The 16,760-nt window shown below is 38.9% G+C and overlaps 1 long non-coding RNA gene across 1 annotated transcript in view; it reads left to right on the forward strand.

Annotated features, from left to right (window-relative positions):
* Positions 1-16,082, forward strand: part of LOC137500978 (uncharacterized) — a 54,750-nt gene extending 38,668 nt beyond the window's left edge. The window contains exon 3 of the long non-coding RNA XR_011018305.1: positions 16,002-16,082. This is a non-coding gene — a long non-coding RNA (uncharacterized lncRNA). The remainder of the gene's footprint in view (positions 1-16,001) is intronic.
* Positions 16,083-16,760: the final 678 nt, after the last annotated feature.

The following is a 16,760-nucleotide window of genomic DNA, read 5'->3' on the forward strand; positions in this document are numbered from 1 at the left end:
AAGTAACAAAAAATATCAGGTACAATGTAATTTTACAAACGAAAGTACAAGTTAAGGGGTCTTTACAAATCCTGGGCTACGAGCCCCAAAGTTTAACAATCTGAGCTCTCAGCTCACAACCACATATTTTAGAAAAGGGCAGAAATTCCCTCAATACAATGGACCACTTGCTCCCAGTAATCAAAATGTCACGCCTCCCCGAGGCACCTTTCAAAATACCAGAAAGAGCTGATCCGCTCTCAATCTTTCAAGCCTATTCAAGGCTTGCCACAACTTACAAGAATTAAACAGGGGTATCTCATACCCAATCTACTGGGCATTCTCAGGACGGAAAACAAAAACGGGTTAAATTAATGGCCCAAAATACAAGATTGAATGGAGGCGAGTACTTGCACTCCTACCTTAAACCTTGTTAAAACCTAAGTGGTGCTAAGCCGATACACCGGGGCTATTCCCACACTATATAGATGACTTGTATAAGAAAATTTTAACACATTAGGAAAGATTAGAAAATCAGTTACAAAAACATAGTAACCTCAAGTCAAAATGAAGCTGGAGAGGGTAAAGCACTCTCTATCCCCGATTTACATTTAAAGATATATGAAGTCTCACAAAGATGGAAAAGATTTACATGTTTTAAGTTAAAGGTTACATATTAAAGGTTTCGGACCTGCCCCGTGGGTTAAACTGCTGAGCTAGCAAGGAAAAAGAAATATGTTAAACGGCCATTACCTTGTTGAAGAGCTGCTGCCTGAAGAAAGAGGCGCTACTTGCCCCCTGCTATACTTCCATACACTAAACTAGCTGTTGTTGAAGTGGCCGGGAGACAAGAAAATCAGCAGTTTTTATACCCTCGTGGAAAATTCGAGACCTTTCATGAATAATTAAGACACACCCACAGACGTTGATTGGTCGGCTAAAAGTTACAAGTCAAAAATGAAGAAGAAACCTGTGATTGGAGGGAATTTAATTACGGACATTCCTGATTGGGTAAATTCAAACCAGGTGGAAAGAAAGGGTTAATATTGCCAACCCACCAAGGAAAGAACAAAATTTAGGAAAGACAACAACTTATGAATACAAAATATCTTCAAGAAAAGTTCCTTCACTTCACACCAGGGTGCATGATCATAGTTTTTGGTAGAGACATCTGTGAGAGAATGTCCACACTTCTTGATAATTAGTAAACAAAAACAATTCAAAATGAACACAGTGACATCTTCAGATAAATGGTTGAATTAATTCAGTTTATAAGTTTCAGAGTTTCTCCAGTAGAGGAGTACTTTAAGGCGGAAAATTCAAATGTGCGGCGTATTGGTGTACCAACCGGTACAGACCTCTCCCCCCAAAAGTCCTTCCAAGGGGTGACACAGAAGAATGTTGAATAAGATTATTTTCCAAAACAAAAGTCCAAGTTTTGTTCAACCCAACTTGAAGAAAATTTTGCTTCTCTGGTGATAGATTTGTTGAAGTACATGGAAGAAACGTTAATCGATGAAAAAATCTCTTAATATTGAAGAAGAAGAATTTTGAAGAAAGAAAAAAATTTCTACGTCTTTTCGTTGATAACTTGTTAGACTCCAGATTTAGAGTGTCTTGTTTGCCGTAGAATACAAGGTACATGTTGCTACTTTTAACGGCAAGACCAGCCGCCGCTGCCAAAGTCCAGTCGAGGTCGCCCGGACCCCTCAAGTATCCTGAGATACCTCTCTCCTGCACTATGAGAGGGGTAGTCATGGTGAAGGGCGCCGCAGATGTGAAGTTTGTTTACAGTCCCCTGATAAGCTTGCGGTTGGTGCGCCACACTTCAGCCTGTGCCTTGAGATAGACTCCGGCGCGCCGTACACAGAGGGTCATCACGGTAGTGGAGTGGGCCTTACCCCACCACTGTGGCGGTAAGGCGCCGAAGGGCTGCGGGGCACTGAAACAATAAAATCTCGGCGGCAGAATTGTTGTTGGAACTAGTGCTTTAGGGTACTATCTTGGAGGAAAGGCTGAGGGGTCAGTGGCATAGAAAATTTTTGAAATTTTTTTTAAAATTGCCACTGGTATGGTTTAGCAGGAGACGGGAGCTTGGTAATGGCCATACGGGAAAGGACAGCAGAATAACCGGCGGGTAAGGTTTTACATACATATACAAGGTAGATGAGGGAACAAAGTGCAGAAGGCCTAACATTAATAGAAGATATAACCTTTACATCGTTGGAAGACACAGATGGCAATTTAGCAATTACATTACACAGGTTTCACCTGAGACAGCTGAACACTAAAAATCCTCTCAGTGGCTGGATTGCTTACTAATAATGTCATCGGGGTTAAGAAATTCAAAACGGTGCATGGCCCATGAAATCTGGGGGCAAGCTTGCCCGTGGGAACAAAGTTTTTGACCATAACTTGCTCTCCTACCTTTAAATTGGTGGGCCTCCATCCACGATCATATCTTTCCCTAAACTTTTCATGAGAAATTTTAAGGTTGGCCTTAGCCTTCTTCCAAAGATTTCTAATATTATCTGGATCTATTGTCTCAGGTAGAATATCACTAAGAGACCAAAGGTTAGAGAGCGGCGTGTTGGGTACAAACTTAAATATCAAGGAAGCTGGAGTGAACTTATTAGATTCATGAACCGCCGAATTAAAAGCGAAAGCTAACCAATGCAGGGTTATGTCCCACCTGGAATGATCATTATGATGATAGGCAATTAGAGCCGACCTCAGGTTACGATTGACCCGTTCAGCAACAGAGGGTTGAGGATAGTATGCAGAAGTTGTTACATGTGAGATGGATAGATCAAAACAAAATTTACGGGAGAGATTGGAGGTAAAGGCTTTAGCATTATCCAAAACGATATATTGACATGGACCAAAAGAAGCAAAGATGGAATTTAAACAAGAAATAGTGGACTGAGCGGTAGCCAGCTTAGTCAGAAATAACCAGGAAAATCTTGTGAAACACAAGGATGAATTTATTGGCGTTCCCCTTTGATTGGGGGAAGGGCCCTACATAGTCGATATAGTGGTGTTCCATGGGGCGCCGTGCTTGATGGGAGGACAGAAGACCTAGCTTAGTGGACATGGTGGGTTTACTAAGCAAGCAAGATTTACAAGCCTTCACCAACTTGCGGATTTCACCGTCCATACCTTTCCAAATGAACATTTCTCTGATCTTTTCTCGAGTTTTGAAGTTGCCTAAATGCCCCCCTAATGGGGTCTCATGGTAGTAATTGAAGATCATAGGTACAAGAACAGCTGGAACCACAACTTTCATTTTCTGATCATGTCTCGACGGGCAAAATAGAATACCATTCCTCAATACATAAGGGACGACGTGTTCCCCAGAGGAAAGGGTTTCCATAATAGGAGCTAGCAGTGGATCTTCACGTTTTTTGATATTTCTAAATAGCATGGGAGCATCAGTTAGAATGGCATTAACACCATGAGATATGGACTTGGGAAGTGAAGAACTGTCTTCCTGTTCAAGGGGCTCTACCTCATTGGAAAACATACGGCTTAGTCCGTCAGCAACAACATTTTCAGAGCCTCTTATATGCCTAACATCAAACTGGAAGGCAGAAATTCTGATGGCCCAGTGGCTTATGCGACCAGTAAGACGCGGCCTACTTAAGACCCAACTTAAGGCTTGGTTATCAGTCTCCAAGTCAACCTTGACATGTTCCAGATAGAGGCGGAACTTTTCTAGAGCAAATAAGACTGCAAAACCTTCAAAGTTCATAAATGGAATACTGGCTTCTTAAGTCGATAAAGTCCTAGACGCATAGGCGATGGGTCGCCTCCCTAGTTCAGTCTCTTGAAGAAGGACTGCAGCCACTGCTGACGACGACGCATCGGTTTGGACGATAAATTTCTTCGAGAAATCAGGCATGGCAAGAACAGGAGCATTACAGAGAGCTAATTTGAGATCTTCGAAAACGGCTTGTTGAGAAGGCCCCCACTCAAATTTGACGCCTTTCCTACGAAGTAAGTTCAAGGGTGCCGCTCTATTACCAAAGTTAGGAATAAATTTCCTGAAGAAATTCACCATACCAATGAATCTGGCAATTCCTTTGATGTCCTTAGGAAGTTTGAAAATCACGGATGGCCTGAGTTCCAGAATGATCTACAGCGACACCATCGGGCGACACAATATGCCCTAGAAATGACATGGAAGGTTTAGCGAAAGCAACTTTGGACAGCTTAACTGTTAACCCTGCCTTACGAAGGCGACTAAGGACCTCTTTCAGATGATCAAGATGTTCTTCAAAGGTCTCAGAAAATACAACGACATCATCAAGATAGTGATACAAGTACTCGAATTTGATGTCGGAGAAGACCCTGTCTGACAGTCTCGTAAGCACGGCTGCTCCCGTGGGGAGCCCGAAAGGCATGCGGTTGTATTCATACAAGTTCCAATCAGTGGCAAACGCTGTAAGATGTTTAGATTCTTCCGCCAGAGGGATCTGGTTATAAGCCTGATTGAGGTCTAAAATGGTGAAGAATTTAGCCTTTCGAAACCATGTAAAACAAGAGTGAAGGTCTGGAAGGGGCACAGATTGTAACACCACCTTCCGATTGAGAGCTCTATAATCAGTCACAGGCCTGAAGCCACTTTGGGATTTCGGAACAAGGAAAATAGGCGATGAATACGCCGACTTAGAGGGCCAAATTATACCAACTTTCAACATCTGATTTGTGATCTCTTTCAGAGCCTTCATTTTAGGTGGAGATAACCTATAAGGAGGAAATCAAACAGGGATCGAATCCGTAACTTCAATCTTGTATTCAATAAGGTCAGTAACACCAAGAGTATCGGAGAAAACTTCTGGAAACGACTGACACAACTTACGAATACTATCAGCCTGCTCCTCAGGTAGATATCTAAGGTGTAACAACATCTCATCCTGGGTAGGCGACACAGATGAACATGATGCAGAATTACATTTAAGTACGGGGATTTTGAAATTACTAGCAAATTTGAAGGTGCACGACTTGCTCTGAATGTCGAGCACTAGACCGGTGTGAGACATGAAATCCGCTCCCAATATAATGGGGCACGACAAGTGCTTATCCACAAACAGTTTAACTTTCCAAGTAAATTTAGCAATTCTAATTTTGGCATACAGAAAACCTAAAATTTCTAATGGAGAAGTGTTAGCCGAAATGCATAGAACCGAAGACGAACAAAAATCGGAAAATTTACAAACAGTTTTTAATTTGGAATACCATTCAGCCGAAATAATGGAACAAACACTGCCTGAGTTTAAAAGAGCAGTTACAGGCTCATTATTTCATTCAATTTTGAGAAATGGTACAGGAGCAGGGGAATCTGCCGCAATCCTAAAACATTCTTTAGGGCATTCAAATGCGGGGTTGGAAGTCTTCCTACCATGTTCTGAGCCTGAGATTGGGGCTCGTTTACTTGGTGCTGAGCCTCGGAAAGATGAGTTAGCCGACTCAGCCGAAGCCACTAGTCACTTTTGATTGTTGGTGGAAGTTGCACCCGAAATTGAGCAGGAGGGAGTGCTATTAAAATTCGGGCAATTCTTGGCAATATGGGAAAAAGTGGCGCATTTAAAACAGCCTCGAGATGACCCTGCTCCATTCTTTGCCCGTTGGATTTAATCAAAGGGCACTCGTTGCGGAGATGGTCAGTAGACCCACAAGCATAAGATTTACGGGGTGTGAAAGCTCGGCAAGGTGGAAGCCGAATGTTACTTGAAGAAGGAGGGGGTTCCCTCGCGACACGTAGTGTGTCAGCATTTCTAACTCTTTCCGCTGAGACAGCCATAGCCTCTAATTCGGCAAAAGTTTGAGGACGCGACGCAAAACACAAATATGACCTGTAGGGAGGTGAAATCCCTTCCACAGTAGCCTGAACAATTTGATCTTCTGGAAAATGGAGGGCAAATACTCTAGCGTAGAATTTGATGTCTTGGATAAAGTCAGCAAGATTTTCATCCAGCCTCTGTACTCGGTAATACTACTTCTGTAATAAAGAGGACCTTGCCCTAGCCGGATTGGAGTTTGCTAATAGATGCGCGTGGAAGTCTTCTATAGAGGATTGATCAGCAATGGCTCTTACTGTTTTGTCAGAGAGAACACCGATGGAATAGGGATAAATAATCTGCAAAATTTGACACGGAGAAAGAGAAAATACAAATGCGTGATCTTGGAACTCAACTAAAAACCTTAGGAATGAAATAACATCACTGGTGGAGTTAACCAAAAACTTAGAAATACCCCTGAGCAACATTGCTAATTGATGAGGTAAACTACTGAACCCGGGTGACATAGTAGGTAATGGCCTATGGGGTGTAGAAGCTGTTTCAGAGGGTGCATTATTCAATACAAAGGATGGAATGGATGTGCAACGACCGGACTCAGTTTCTAATGGTGCAGATGTTTGTTGGACTCCTACAGATATCCTACTTTCTTGCCCCATGGGAGAATGCTCCTCGCTAACTACATTTACCAGAGTGGGTTGGTCGGTTTTGGGGGGTACTGCCCCAGTTAACAATAGGCTAACCTTACTGGACAATTTAGAAGGGTTTTTGAGAACAGCACTAGCCTCCTTCCCTTGAATGTCATTTAACTTCAGACAATAGATCAGTAACCCTATTGTAAAAATGAACAATCTTGCTTGCACACGCTTAAGTTGATTAGGTGATGGATCACCCCCTTCAAAAAAACTAACTACAGATGCTAGCTCAGTAGCATTATCAGTGATCATGGAGAGAGCGTCATCAATATCTTTCTCCCCCAAAATGGGTATACTAATCGGCAAATCAAGCGAATCTTTAAGCTTGGCGGTATCGGCCGCAACCGTGCCTCCAGATCGAACATTTCTAATAGTTAATTCATAAATTAATTCCTCCTTGCGCAAATAGCCGGGATGGAGGGCATCGCGAGGGCCGGACATGATGACAAAGATTGACAAATTTAGAAAATAAGAAAGAAAATTCCAGCGACAGAGAAAATTGTTAGAGTTCAAAACAAAAGCGATGTTAAGCCGTCAAAAGGGGCTAAATTGAGACCCATTCAACCACGCTTAGCTGCCACTTGTTACTGTGTCTTGGTGGATCAGCAGAATTGAAAGAAGGTGCGGGCTGGAATGGGTCTAACTACAAGTCCGAAAGATGAATTTAAAATTTAAATAAAGGTTATATTTTCAATAGACAACAAGGTTTAACAATTTTCACTAGGTGAAATAAAAAATATCAGGTACAATGTAATTTTACAAACAAAAGTACAAGTTAAGGGGTCTTTACAAATCCTGGGCTACGTGCCCAAAAGTTTAGCAGTCTGAGCTCTCAGCTCACAACCACATATTTTAGAAAAGGGCAGAAATTCCCTCAATACAATGGAGCACATGCTCCCAGTAATCAAAATGTCACGCCTCCCCGAGGCACCTTTCAAAATACCAGAAAGAGCTGATCCGCTCTCAGTCTTTCAAGTCTATTCAAGGCTTGCCACAACTTACAAGAATTAAACAGGGGTATCTCATGCCCAATCTACTGGGCCTTCTCAGGACGGAAAACAAAAACGGGTTAAATTAATGGCCCAAAATACAAGATTGAATGGAGGCGAGTACTTGCACTCCTACCTTATCCCTTGTCAAAACCTAAGTGGCGTTAAGCCGATACACCAAGGCTATTCCCACACTATATAGGTGACTTGTATAAGAAAATTTTAACACATTAGGAAAGGTTAGAAAATCAGTTACAAAAACATAGTCACCTCAAGTCAAAATGAAGGGGAGCTGGAGAGGGTAAAGCACTCTCTATCCCCGATTTACATTTAAAGATATATGAAGTCTCACAAAGATGGAAAAGATTTACATGTTTTAAGTTAAAAGTTACATATTAAAGGTTTCGGACCTGCCCCGTGGGTTAAACTGCTGAACTATCGAGGAAAAAGAAATATGTTAAACGGCCATTACCTTGTTGAAGAGCTGCTGCCCGAAGAAAGAGGCACTACTCGCCCCCTGCTATACTTCCATACACTAAACTAGCTGTTGTTGAAGTGGCCGGGAGACAAGGAAATCAGCAGTTTTTATACTTTCGTGGAAGATTTGAGACCTTTCATGAATAATTAAGGTACACCCACAGACGTTGGTCAGCTAAAAGCTACTAGTCAAAAATGAAGAAGAAACCTGTGATTGGAGGGAAATTAATTACAGAAATTCCTGATTGGGTAAATTCAAACCAGGTGGAAAGAAAGGGTTAATATTGCCAACCCACCAACGAAAGAACAAAATTTAGTAAAGACAACAACTTATGAATACAAAATATCTACAAGAAAAGTTCCTTCACTTCACACCAGGGTGCATGATCATAGTTTTTGGTAGAGACATCTGTGAGAGAATGTCCACACTTCTTGATAATTAGTAAACAAAACAATTCGAAATGAACACAGTGACATCTTCAGATAAATGGTTGAATTAATTCAGTTTATAAGTTTCAGAGTGTCTCCAGTAGAGGAGTACTTTAAGGCGGAAAATTCAAATGTGCGGCTTATGGGTGTACCAACCGGTACAGACTGAAACTCAACTTGTAGTATTCCAGGAAGATATAGCAGATATGGTAGATTCAGGAAGTCAAATAGACTGTGTTGCAATTGACCTATCCAAAATATTTGATAGGGTAGATCACTTCAGACCACCGGCAAAAATGAGTGCAATAGTACTAGACAAAACTGGGCAAGTTGGCCGTGTGGTTAGGGGCATGCAGCTGTGAGCTGGCATTTGAGAGATAGTAGGTTCGAACCCCACTGTAGGCAACCCTGAATATGGTTTTCTGTGTTTTCCCATTTTCACAGCAGGCCATGGCCGCTTCCTCCCCATTCCTAGACCTTTCCTATCCTATTGTCACCATAAGCTGTATCTGTGTTGGTGCGACATAAAAACAAATACGGTCACAAAAAAATAGCACATGCAAAAGAGTGATTGAACTGATGCCTATATTTCTAGATACCTGCAATAGAGCTCAGAGAATTAGAGAAGTTCAAACATTATCTGACTCTGTAACCATTAAGAGGAGAATTCCTTAAGGCAGTATTATTGGGCCTTTATTTTTCTTATACTGTATTGTGAAGGGAAATGCCCGTACTGTGGGCTTGAAGTGCACAAGACTTCACGCGTACCGGGCAAGTTGGCCGTGCGCGTAGAGGCGCGCGGCTGTGAGCTTGCATCCGGGAGATCGTGGGTTCGAGCCCCACGGTCGGCAGCCCTGAAGATGGTTTTCTGTGGTTTCCCATTTTCACACCAGGCAAATGCTGGGGCTGTACCTTAATTAAGGCCACGGCCGCTTCCTTCCACTTCCTAGGCCTTTCCTGTCCCATCGTCGCCATAAGACCTATCTGTGTCGGTGCGACGTAAAGCAACTAGCAAAAAAAAAAAAAAAAAAAAGACTTCATGCAGGGCATCCACGGTAGATTAATGGAGTGATATAGCGAGAGAGGTTTGCTCAAATAAAGTTCGTAGAGTTCTTATTTAAAAAGCTGTCAGAATTTATTCATAAAAGATCAAGTTTTATGTCACCTCGGTACAGAAGGTTAAGTCGGGTATGACCGTTCCTTGGCTTGTGGCTGGTGGTTCCCCTCCCTCCACCATTGATCAGCTCTCTGCTCCACAAATTCTCCAGTGATGGAAGTTCTAGGCATTCTGGAAGGTCTGGATGATCTGAAAGGTCTAGCAGTCGGGGTACTGAGATTGATCACTCGAAATATAGACGTGAACATACGCATTTAAACTTGTGAGCGTGCTAATTTGGAAAGCGGCTTCTGCACAGATGAAGAAATAGTAAGTTAAAAAAATGATTCATAACACCAATGAACTGTGCGCTCAAAAGAATAGAGTAGTAACTTCATATGGTAGAATGTCAATGAAAGCTAGTCCATGGTTTAAGATTGATCATTTGAAAATAAACTTTTACATGGTGAATGTTTACTGGAATCGAACACGTGACCCAATCATACCACTTGTAAATAAAGAAATAGAGTCGAATTTGCAAGATCTAACACACTTGTTTCAGGTCAAAGGAATAGTTAATCACCTTGAAATATTACTGTCAGAAAAAGAAACAAGTTCTATCACACCATTCAGAATTTAATTTCACCTCAGAAATAATTCAATCACTCATAAATGGATAAACACTGAAACAGTAAACATTATTAAGGAAAACCTTTCCAAACATAGTAATCTATGCATGCTTGAAATAGATGTGTGTATTAATATTCTGAACTTTGTATTAAAGAACAACTGTTTCACTTTCAATGGCAAAATTTATCACCAAGACAGCCTAGCAATGGGTGATCCATTGTCAGGCATCTTGGCTGACATATACATGGATTCATTAGAACACCACAGAATAACATAAAAAATAAAGGGACTCAGCCTGTGGCTTAAGTACGTAGATGATACTTTTGCAATAATCGATAATAATCTTAACAGCAGTGACAAAATTTTAGATTTTTTAAACATCCTCGACCAAAGTATAAAGTTCACCAAAGAGGACGAGGTCAACGGATCCATCAACTTTTTAGATATCACTGTAACACACGATAAAAATACACTTGATTTCAAAATTTTTAGAAAACGTACTCATACCCCTCTAACAATTAAAAAGGCATCAGTACACCCTAACTCCCACAAACAGGCCACCTTCTACAGTTTAATTTACAGGGCCTTAAAAATCCCTGTAACACCTAAGAATCTAAAAACAGAAATCAATTATATAAAGAATTTGGCAAAACATAACGGCTTTAAAACAGAAATAGTTAAGCAAATAATCAACAAGATTAAACTTAAATTAGCAACAAACCTCATCCCAGATAAACCCAAAAAAATCTATATTTGCCGCTTTAACCTACAATAATCCAGGTATTTACCAGGTAACAAATCCCTTAAAAAAGCAAAATATGAACATTGCCTTTAGGACAACAAACACTAACAGCAACCTGTTTTTCAATCACAACACACTCAACTCAAACAGTAGCATCTGTTCAAGTTCAGGCATATGCAGACTCATATGCATATCAGACAAACGGGCCGGAGATTTTTAACAGGATATCAAGAGCACTATAATGCCAATAAACACAACAAGTTCTCGGCCATCAGTTCTCACATGAAGGACACAGGGCATTGTTTTACAACTATCGAAAGGACCTTACAATTATCAAAGGAGTGAGCAAAGGGAAATTAATGAATGAACTAGAAAGCATTTATATTTATTTAGATCAATTCTATAACAAAAACCTTAATCTCAACGACTTAATTGAAGTAAAAGATCCTTTATACGAAATTTTGCCCAACTTGTTACAATCACTGAATTTAAATCAAAATAAAATGGTTAGAAATCTTAAAATAACATCCACAAAAGCTCCCACCATTCCATTAAAGGTGATTCCTTCTGTGTACGCCCCTACTAACCTCCCACAGCCAACAGCGCATAAGCTTAACGATCCGTCCATCTCCTCTCCCACACCACACCCCCCTCCCTCAATTCCACACAGATACAACACAAAATAAGCAAGTGTCATTCATTCTGATGCTGCAAAGGCAACTAGTTCATACCACAAAAATCGAGAGGTAATAAATATATACACAACGTTTCCTGCCAAACATAGCCGTATTTCTTTAAATCTTTAAACTTAAAGTGTTTCTATCCTCCTCTCATTACAGATTCTTCACCACACATCCATCAATACTCATTCTCAGCATTCAAGCTATAGCCAACATCAAGCACGACTGTTCCAATTTGGCTATTAGCAGAACGAAGAAACAATCGTATCAGCTAGTAAAGACACATATGGCAACACTCAGCCATGAACCTTTTGTAATCTTTTCAACAAAATAAGAAGATTGTGGACTCACCTCATAAATACGGGTCTAATAACAACAACAATAACTCCATCAATCACTCAGCTGTATACTCTATGATAATAGGCCTACTATAAACTTTCTACAAAAATATCTAATGTCTTAAGCTACTTAAGGATCATTGTAACCATTCTACGACTTCAAATTAGGTTGTCTTTAACCAGATTCCATTCATTTTGATTTTGTAGCTCAAGGCCGTAATTTTAGCCACAGTATTTCTTATCGTTTACGTAAATAAGGACAGTTTGGCTATTTAAAAATGTTTTAAGGATTTCAATGTAAGATTGCACCAACATTACTCATTTATCTCGTACATATTTTAAAACATTTTTTAATTGTGTAAATTGTATTTTGTGAACTTACAAGTTTTTCTCATTTTTATAACACATATATTTCTGTTTGTAACACAACTAGAGTAATCAGGATCCCGATCTTTATCTTTTAGAAATGAGATTACGGCTGATGATGCCCATACATTGGGCGAAACATATCCCGGTAAATTAGATGACAGGATGTAAATAATTTTTAAGAACCTCATGTGTATTGAAGAGGTTGATATCAATAAACTTTCATATCATTGTTGAATTAATGTACATTTCAATATTGACAAGTCATGAGATTTGTAACATGTAATAAGAAAAATGTTGGTAACAGTATGCAGGCTGAAGTCACAACACACAAACAATGCGGCTAGAAAGCATGGGAATCCAAGCAGAACCAAGGTCTAAAGGACCTAACAGAAAATGGATCAGGTAACAACAGAGGACAAGGACAATTCACCTGAAAGAATACTGTCATAGTCGAAAAGAAATATAATATTATTGAATATTAATATCTGATGAAAATACATTTAATCTTGTTAAATTAAAACTCTTTGAAATAAATAAGCATGCTTAAAATAATATCATGTGTGGATGTTCACTAATAATGGGGTACCGATGTAACTCAAAGAATGGTGCACCATATTATATCTAACCATTTTTAAAAACCTTGAAAAAGGGGAAGGTACCTTGAATCAATTAAACAATCACCAGACAAAAGAATAAATTAATTATATATAAAAATTTTAATATGAGAAAATCCTTTGTACATAGTGGAAAATTTTTAAAACAAGTACATGTTCTTAAATAAGTAACTGTAAAATATGTTTAACCAATTTGTGTATAATGAAACTACCCTTTTCTTGTTTAATTATTTATGGTACTGCAGTCTGGTTATAAGTAACTCATATATTTGCACATTAATGACAATCTTGAAAGTTATCCTTGAGATCTCATTTTGTTCCATGGATATCCATTTCCATCCTGACCTTTAGAGTTTCCAAGTAGAACACTGAAGTGCATTAGTTACAATATATCAAATACCTTTCAAATAAAAATCAGGAAAATAATAATGCAAAACGAAAACAGAAATTTCTCAAAGGGGGAGAAATGAAGTGATCTCAGAATTCAGAAGGCAACTGAGGAAGCTTAAAGTACAATAAGTATGTACCATGCCCAAGATTTGACATAATCGCTAATTCAGAAAATTAAAGTTGCAAAATTTACATAAAGGAAAATATTAAATAATTAAACTAAACATTACTGAGACCATTGTTCCCCTAAAACCCAAATGGATCCACACCAATCCAGTAATTGAATTTGCACCGCAGCAACTAAGCAATAAGAAGTTTTGAGTCATAAGCATCTATCTCCAATGAGCCCTCATAAACAATTATGTAGATAATTATTACATAACATTATCTTATCTGACAATCATAGACAAAACAATAACATGAAAGGTCTCAAGATATGATGTAATAATAACAATGCCCAAAGAGAAAGCTACTACATGAGAATTAATACGACAAATATAAATGTGAAGAATGCACACCCGAAAGATAAATAATTAGTAACTTCAGTGCCCTTTTGAAAAGAAAACATTTAGAATTGACTAAGGAATATCTTTACATTTTTATAATAAGTATTACTACAATAGGTGTGGCCTCAGCATCGAATAAACTATTGCTGAAAGCTTGGGAGTTACACACAATGCTTGGCATGCTATGAATTGTTTACATACACTAAGATTGTATGATAATTCTATTTCTACGTCAGTAGGAGCCTTGGATGCATTAGGCATATTACACCCCACATTTAGAATTTCCTCCAACATCAATAATTTCCAACAGAAAGACTTACAGCATGAGCAGGTTATTATTATTATTATTATTGTTACTTAAAAATTGTTAGAATCCATAAATTCACAAAGGTATCATTATAAACATTTCTAAAATAATATTTTGTGGGTAAAATCTTCACTGCTGAAGGAATTTTGTTGAAATTAATGTGGAGACATCTACCAAAAATGAATTATTAGCTGACAATGGCGACATCTTGCATTCGAAGTTGGTCTTTGAGAGTGCATAGTTGGTTATAATAGGTTTCTGCCAAGGCAGTAGATCACTTACCAAGCTGCGTAGTATCATCCAAAATCAGTAATCGACATACGACTCAAAATTCACATAAATGATCTTGTAGAATAATTTCAGTATGAAGTAGATTGACTGCCTTAGTCACACCAGATATCACATTTTTAAAACAAACTCATTAACACAACCCACCATATAAGAAACAAAGAAATTAAATGAATTGAATGTAGAGCACATAGCAGTTGTCCATTATGGTTGTTGTAGATCATTCTTTCTAGCCGTAAGGGCTAGAATGCAGAAACGTAGAACTGCGACCATCACGACAGGCAGACAGCAGCTAAGTATCAAGGTTCACATAATAGTCCGCCAGAGCAAGCGGCAGAAATGGTAGAATGTCAGTGAGTGGTAAGGTAACGTGTACTCTGCCCAAAGGCAGGTCCAAACCTCTGCAGAAGCCTGCCTGAGCCGGAGTTTATGTATGATAGAGTGCCCAGTTCCTTTCCGCTCCTCCATTCCCTTGCCACCCACCAACAACACGTGGCAATACATCCAAATCTTGATCAAGGCCAATGTTGCTTAACTTCGAAGCTCTCACGGGATCCAGTGTTTCAACATGGCCACGGCCATTGGCTGGCCAATAGTAATGCAATGGGAATATGTGTACATTTAACAGTCGAATAGCTGGATAATGGTCCACTGTAATTATTAATGACAGCCAATCTCTGTAACACAGTCAATGGCATGTTACTGTCATGGCATACTTAGGCACTCAAATACTTGAACTGCTACACCATGTTGATCATTTCACTGATCATGATATCCAGCCCTTCATCCTGCATCAGTTTACCTCCCAATTAATTGAAGTTCTTCGCAATTTCAAGATTTTGCCAGTTACTTTCTCTTCCCTTCTACTCTAGTCAACACCATTATCTTTCTCTTTTGCTTGATCATTTTCATTCCATTTTGCTCTCCATGCCACAGTGTTATGTTCAGCTCCTTGTCCTTGTATTGCACATTTGTTTCCTTCACACTGATGATAGCATTATAGATGTGATAATATGTAAATACCTTGTGATTAACTTGTGGTAAAACAGTGTGTTTTAGGAAAGGAAATCTTCTGCAAGCAGTAAGGAGGAAGTGTTGGTAGAACATGGTAAAGTTGATAATTAGAAACATTGTCTTTAGAAAAATGATTGGGAAAACTGTCTGGGAATGATGGCAAGCAAGTCATCAACCTGGAGAGTTTGGTTGGGATGACTATCATTACATGCTTCTTGATTCTTAGAGTCCTCTTTTCAGTGGAAAGAATTTAAATGTGACAAGTCATGTCATGAATAGAGAGACTGGAATAGGAGGAAGAGAACATAATAGGATAGGTTAAATAGAATAGCTAATCAGTGTTGAAAGAGCAAGTAATGAAATGAGAAGGATGTTATTTTGTAAGGATGTGGAGATGTTTCCATCCTTTCAAGTTTCTTCTTCTTTGTTGCTATCTCATCCAATTTTACCCTATCCTTTTCTTTCTTTTGATCCTTCCTTCTTACTATATAATTATGACTTAATTTAACACTTGCTGTTTTTCTCTCTATTTCTTATAATTTTTACTTTGGAAGATATATATAATTTCTCTGTGCCCATATTAGATGTATTTTTTCATCTGTTTTTTAGTTATACATTTTTGTACTTCACCTCTTCACTCTACTTATTTCTTACTTACAGCCTTCTGTAGACAGTAAGGAGGAAATATTGGTAGAAGAAGATAAAGTTGAACTGCCAATCCCCAACATTAAAGAAAAAAACAAGTAAGTACACCACTAACCCTACACAATATGGAATATAAACTCTAATATCTTAAAAACCTAGTCAATAGATACAGATCTGTTCAAATTATTAGACTCGACAGACAAATTCATGGTATGTTGAAATATATTAAAGATATCTCTTCATAAAATGGACTTTTCTTGTTAGATCATTGGTGAACATGTGCAACATCAGTTCCCACACAGTTACGAATGCATCAATCTGTTGGCAACTCTGCTTTGACTTTCAGCTGTTTTGTTATGGAGGGAGAGTCATTGCCTGCTTTGTGACTGCAAGTAGCAGTTGGATTCTTGCTTCAGACAACAGTAAAAAAGTGTAGTTCTGGCTATTGTTGGTGGATTGTACTGTTGTTAGGGAAGTGTAGCTATTTCTAACCATTAATTTTGAAGTGATCTCATAGTTTTATTCAATCAGTTGTTTCTTTTTTTAACTTCTAGTGCTGTGTGCCGTATAATCAGATTGTTTGTTGATGATGGGGAGAGGCAAAGACATTTTCCCGCGTAAAGTTGCAGTTGTCAATACTCTGCAGAGTGAAGGAAGGTATTCACAGAGGCAAATTGCACGTAAAGTGTCTTTAAGTCAAAAATCAGCGAGTAGAATTAGTGTAGAATTGAGGAAGAATATAACTTATCATCAAAATAGAGTGGGAAAGTATGG

The sequence above is a fragment of the Anabrus simplex genome, chromosome 5 (assembly GCF_040414725.1).
Source record: "Anabrus simplex isolate iqAnaSimp1 chromosome 5, ASM4041472v1, whole genome shotgun sequence".
In the NCBI taxonomy this organism is placed as follows: domain Eukaryota; kingdom Metazoa; phylum Arthropoda; class Insecta; order Orthoptera; family Tettigoniidae; genus Anabrus; species Anabrus simplex.